The 6,320-nt window shown below is 43.5% G+C and overlaps 3 non-coding genes across 3 annotated transcripts; 1 reads left to right on the forward strand and 2 right to left on the reverse strand.

Annotated features, from left to right (window-relative positions):
- Window positions 1–678: 678 nt before the first annotated feature.
- Window positions 679–752, reverse strand: TRNAI-AAU. Its single transcript has one exon. It is a non-coding gene; the product is annotated as a tRNA-Ile (tRNA).
- A 3,202-nt stretch (window positions 753–3,954) lies between these two features.
- TRNAV-AAC lies at window positions 3,955–4,028 on the forward strand. The gene has a single exon. It is a non-coding gene; the product is annotated as a tRNA-Val (tRNA).
- A 62-nt stretch (window positions 4,029–4,090) lies between these two features.
- TRNAI-AAU lies at window positions 4,091–4,164 on the reverse strand. The gene has a single exon. It is a non-coding gene; the product is annotated as a tRNA-Ile (tRNA).
- Between the last annotated feature and the right edge of the window lie 2,156 nt (window positions 4,165–6,320).

Genomic DNA, 6,320 nt, shown 5'->3' on the forward strand with positions numbered 1-6,320 from the left:
TCTACTTATTGGAGATTAGTGTTCTTTGTATAATGATTGGATCCTTCTAGGCTGTTGAGCAAAAACAAGCATTGGATTGTTTCTGAGGTTCTTCACAGAGCTAAGATGTGGAAAATTCTTGTAAGATTAGAGGATTTGCCTGTTTTGTAAGCGTTGAGTACAAAATGGTGACGAAAGAAAAAAAAATTGATCTCAGAAAAGTGGAACAGTTGATATAAAGAAGCGTTGAGTTACAGATGTGTTGAGCCAGCTATATAGTGCATTTGAGCTTATACTCCCTCCGTTCCTAAATATAAGTCTTTTTAGACATTTCAAATAAACTATAATATACTGATGTATGTAGACATATTTTTATAGTGTAGATTTATTTATTTTGCTTCGTATGTAATCACTTGTTGGAATCTCTAGAAAAACTTATATTTGTGAATGGAGGGAGTACTAAAAGGTTGCATGATTTTCCAGCATCTACGGTGAAAGCCACTGCAAGATTAGTGGGTCTGCATGTCTTCTAAATAGTTTGGACATACTAATCATCGAGGTTTCATGGTGTAGTTGGTTATCACGTCCTTCTAACAGACTGAAGTTCTCCGGTTCAAACCCGGGCGAAGCCACTCTTGATTTTTATTTTTATTTTCTCGCGTTTTCCATTGTGTAGAAAAGAAAAAGAAAAAAACAAATTGGCCCATACAGGTCTCGAACCTGTGACCTTCGCGTTATTAGCACGACGCTCTAACCAACTGAGCTAATAGGCCTTTTTCTATGTCAATGGTCGGGTCTCAATGCTCCGGTTCGCTCGTCGAACTCGCCCTCGGTGCTATGGTTCGTACCCGTGATCGAGTCGAGGCAGACAACTTTCCATGCTTCGGCGAGGCATTTCTCTTTCTTGGACGCCCACTTGATGCGCGGCTCGCCGGACCTGGCCGCCTACTTCTTCTTCTTGCTCCTCCTCGCCGGAACAGTCGCCGGCTCCTCCTCCTCCTCTTCGTCCTCCTCCTCCTGCTCCTCCTCGCCGTAGACGTAGCCGAGCTCGCCTTCCATGCCGCCACTCAGATCCACGGTGTCGTCCGGGGTGGCGAACCCGGGAGACATGGCGGCCGCGGCCAAGCCTGTCGCGATGATGTCATCCATGTCGGCCTCGGTCTCGTCGGTGTCGCCGAGGTGCGAGAAGGGCAGCGCGCCACGGCGGAGAGGGGGCGTCGAGGAGGACGTGTAGGCGGGCGGCGAGTAGTTGTATGGAGAGTACTGCACACCGGTGAAGGCGGGCGAGGGCGTCCGCTGGGCCGGTTGTCCATGGGGGAAGGTGACGTTGGGGTTAAACCCACCGTGCGCGTCCCCGTCGGCGTAGCCCGGTGAGGGCGTGCATCCCCATGGCTGCGGCGACGGATAACCAACGCCTTGCTAGCCCTAGGGCGCGTACTGGGCGTGGCTGCCGAGTGGATTCATCATCCCCGCGCGAGTCACCTCGGCCTCGGCTTGGTCCGCCGAAGCCGCCGCCGCACGCGCCGCGTTGTCACGGGCCTTCTTGGCGATCGCCCTATTCCGCCGGTCGGCGGTGACATCCTCCCGTCGCTGAACTTCCACCCTCCACTCGGCGTTTGTCATGCCCAGTGGCTTGGACGGCGGCGCCCTCGGCTTCCTTTGCTTTGGCTGGGCGATGGGGGCGGTCGTGGTTGCCGTGGCGTGGGGGGCGACGTACTTCTTCGGTGGCATGGCGGCGGAGGCGAGCGGGAGATTGGCGGGAGGGATGGAGAGAATGGGAGGGAAGTGGGGGAAAAGCGGGATGAAACGGCGGGAAGAGGCGCTCAACTCGCCGACAGGGCGGACCCACGTGACCTTTTCGCTTGTGCCGGTGCCCCCAGGCGCCCCGCAGGGCGTCGGGTTTGGCCTGGATCCGCCGGCACTAGTTTCGGCCCGAGCCGGCGAAAAACGGGCGTCTGGGGACGCGGCTGGGTCATTTTTTCGGCGCCGGCGAGGCAAAAACGCATGAGGAGGGCCTGTTGGGGGCGCAGCTGGAGATGCTCTAATGTTCACCTCTTGAAGCAAACAAGAACACGGAAGAACAAGTTGCTAACATTGAATGATATTTTTTATATACTTAGCTAAGATGATTTGAGTGTAGGGAAGACTTTTGAAACTACACAATGCATACAGTAACTAGTAATCCTCTGCGGTCTATATTTAGGCCTTATCCAAGAAAAAAAAAGGAATTCCAAACCTCAGGGTACCCAGACTCGACCCCAAACATGAAGCTTACTGGATTTGATTATAAACATGGTAGCGAAATCAGAAAATATGAAACCTACCATGGTGTCACAATGTCATCTCTAAAGGGTGTGCTAAAATTTTGAGAAGGTTTTCACAAAAGTTGCAACGTACACTGCTCAGAAACCGAAAGAATCATGGTTTCGAGAGGAAACCGGTCAGGTTTTAAGGCCAAGAGTCGGTGGCTTCGTCGGTTGACCTGGATTTCTTTTATACGCCCAACATGCACCATCACATATTTCATGCCAAATTTTGGTATCTTTCCGGTTTTGGTTGCTATATTTAGGCCATTAACTGCACTTATGGGCTTTAAAATATATAATTCAAGTTTTAACAAAGAGTGCGTGAAAAAGTTAGCAAAAGTGGGTTGAAAAGAGAAGACATGTTTGGGGTGATATAATCCATGGTAGACATCATCACCGGACGCAAGGCGACCTCCTATTACCGAGTTGGTGCGCTCCTCCCTCTGTATCCATTGCAAGTCCCCCCCCCCCAATCCGGGCTCTTGCTGCTCCGTGAGGCGTTGTCTCCGTCACGACTAATGTTGGAAATATGCTCTAGATGCAATAATAAATCTTATTATTTATTTCCATGTTTGTAAGTCATTCATATTTCTATGCTAGAATTGATATGGCTCTTGAATGTGAGATTCCGAGGAAAACTCATATGCATGTGTAGAAACATAAACACAAAGTAGGTTCGTAGTCTCACCTCTCCATAGTGGGAGATTACACAGTTCAAACAATTAGGAATTTTTCTGAACGTAAAATAAACAAAGAAAAATCTTTGAATTCAAGAACAACTACTGATTACTAAACTCTGATTTTGCCTTTTTTTTATAAAAATAATTATTATTTATTAAACTAAAAAACTAACTACTGCTTATTGGAAATTATTTCTTAGTCTGAATCATACTAGATTTTCGTGATATAATATAATTTCTAACTATATACAACTTATACACAGAAAATTTACCTTGATCTGTTTTTCCTCTTGAATCCTTTAGTTTTCGTTAGCTCATGAAAAATTTAAAACTATTAATTTAGTATTATCCATAATGGATTTATCTAGACCAATATATTGGATTTTTATGCTATTTGGGGGATTTCTTCTTCTACTAGGGGGTTTACCAGTAGTATTAGTTACCGACCCTATTTATTCTGCCTTTTCGTTGGGATTAGTTCTTGTTTATATATCCGTATTCCATTTTATTATTTAATTCATACTTTGTAGCTGTCGCACAACTTCTTATTTATGTGGGAGCCATAAATGTCGCAATCATATTCACCATAATGTTCATAAATCGCTCAGAATGGTCCGAAGATAAGAATCGTTGGACTATTGGAGATGGGTTTACTTCACTCTTTTGTATAACTATTGTTCTTTCACTAATGACTACTATCCCAGATACATCATGGTAGAAGGGGATTTCTGAAGCATCATGTATTCATGTTGGACAGGTGTGTTTGGGTGTCTTTTCCATGTGCTTTCATTTGGCACCGATGTATAATTTATTGCAGGTTTGTTTCCATAAATCTTAGAACATAATGCAGTGAATTATTGCTATGGAAAACTTAAAGGACAACCGTCTTGTAAAAATAGTGGTCAACAGTGAGTGATGATATTCATGTCTTTGGAGATTGCTGGACGCTTATACTGATCTTATAAGCTTTACCGATCAAAAAGTCAACTGGTTTCGTGGTGTAGTTGGTTATCACGTCAGTCTAACACACTGAAGGTCTCCGGTTCGAACCCGGGCGAAGCCATCGAATTAAAAATTTTTTGCTCGCATTTTCGAGTAAAAAAGAAAAAGAAAAAAAGATATATTTGGCCCATACAGGTCTCGAACCTGTGACCTTCGCGTTATTAGCACGACGCTCTAACCAGCTGAGCTAATAGGCCACGTTGCTTTTTATAGATATTTACGCTATATATCTGTACGCTGATTACAAGGGGTAGTGATCCATAAATCAGTTTGTGCCTTATATTATTGGCTAATTGCCCATTTCACTGTCTATATTTGCAAGTATCCTTCCCTGTTGGAATCTCCTTTTTGCCACTGTTTCTCACTTTCTGTGGTGTGATGTGTGCGCGAATATTCCCACAGCAACTACACAATAATAAAGCCATATACGCAGGCGACCGAATAATGGCAATGATATATTACTGCTCAAGGTGCATCTCCAAACCAACCTACGGGACTAGTAGGGCTGGGAACCATAAGTTGTTTTCTATGGACTACTTGACGTGTATTTTTTTTCCTTTCCCCTTGACATGTATTCGTTAGGAAAATTTATGTCGAGCCAAATCTCGCGGAAATAATTTTGTTGGTTGAGTGACAACTATGTGCTTGCAACTAATGCTTTCGACAATTCTTGCATTTTTTTTTCCTTCTGTAGTAAATAAACATCCTTATTTTAATCATTAGTCTATCTTCATTCCCACAGGATTCAACGCAGCATGACATGAAATATGAATGGTAATTTTACCAGTTCCCTTCTTTTAAAATGCTACAAACAGATGCGGCATGTAATATTCAAAATTAGTGGTAGTGTGATAGTTATTGAAATGCATGTAGGATGGAGACTAAATTTCAGTAAAATTCAGCTTATAACACTGAAACTGGAAAAGTTGCCGGCAGGGACGAAGCTAGAAAAAATCGGCACTGGTGTCAGCCAGTACCCACTACATACTAAACTACAGCAGGGAGATATAAATAAAACATACAAATCCGAAGATAATACAAAGAATGAAAATATGCAATCAGCAAACAATATGAGAAAAGCTTGCCATACCCAGTAAACTCAAGAAATCACTTACATACAAATTAAGAAGAAAAAAATCTAAGAAAAAAATGGCTACTTTGGAGTTAGATTTGTAATTTCGAGAAATAGATGAACAAACAAAACATATCAGACTACCAAAAATGAATATCGTCAAGCGAAAATATAAAGTGACTCCAGACTCACATTTCCCTTCACGCCCTTTCACCTCTTTCTTTTACGAGAACATGAACTTTCACCTTCTTAAAGAGATCAGTCATGCCATCATTTGTAATGGAAGAAAATATATTTTTCCCCACATACGGAGTAGCAAATTAGTCAATCACTCATAATCTGCTCACCCATTTTGTTATGCAAAATATGGTTGCCAATATTAATTTTTTAAAAATCATCGACAATCAACAAAATTAGCACCAAATTTAGAAGTAGATGCACCAAATTTTGCGTATCTACGTACGATCATGGTGTACCTTGCAGGAAACAAGGACTAGGGGACTTCCGTCAGCGACTATATTAGATTAAAATTGTGTTGTTGCCGCTGCGGCCGCCCGCCCGCCATCGAAACAAACTGTTGTTGATTCGCACTTGTGTTGTTCCACTGAGAGGTGAGAGAGAGATTGGAGATTTCTACGGTTTTTTAGGGTGCGAGAATTCAGGACCGAGGCGGCGAAGAGACGAATAGGCACATGGGACGTGCGACCTGCACGTACGGCCGCGTATATCGGAGGCCAAGCAGCGATCAGATCAATGTTTTGTGGGCTTTGTGTTGGCTACTTATTACCTTTTTGTTTGCACGACTGTAAATCAGGCTGACACTTTGGGCCTGTGCTGCTTTTTAGCATCTGGGCTGGGGTCAATCGATTTTTCTGGCTGGGGTCAAATGTAAAACTTGTTAAGCGTGTTAGAAGTAACGTTGAACTGCACTGGTGTCAGTTGACACCAGTGCTTGTACGGGAGCTCCGTCCCTGGTTGCCAGACCTATGGCAACCAAGAGCAGCCAAGATTTCTTAAATAAAAAAGATTTTCGGCGACCTCCCCCTAAGAAGCCATAACTTTTCCTTGTCTTGACATTTAAAAACATTGAGTGAGGGTTATCGACCCAATATATTTACTAAGGGCGTGCACGAAAGAGGGCTATCTATTTTTATTTTTGCTAAGGTTTCAGAATTTAGTTTGACTTTGATTTAATTTAAATTCATAACTTACCGAGAAATACCACTATAAAGTCAAGCAGCCCTAAACCTGACCATTATGGCTGCATGCATCAATCCATGC

This window comes from Triticum dicoccoides, chromosome 3A (assembly GCF_002162155.2).
Source record: "Triticum dicoccoides isolate Atlit2015 ecotype Zavitan chromosome 3A, WEW_v2.0, whole genome shotgun sequence".
Classification (NCBI taxonomy): Eukaryota; Viridiplantae; Streptophyta; class Magnoliopsida; order Poales; family Poaceae; genus Triticum; species Triticum dicoccoides.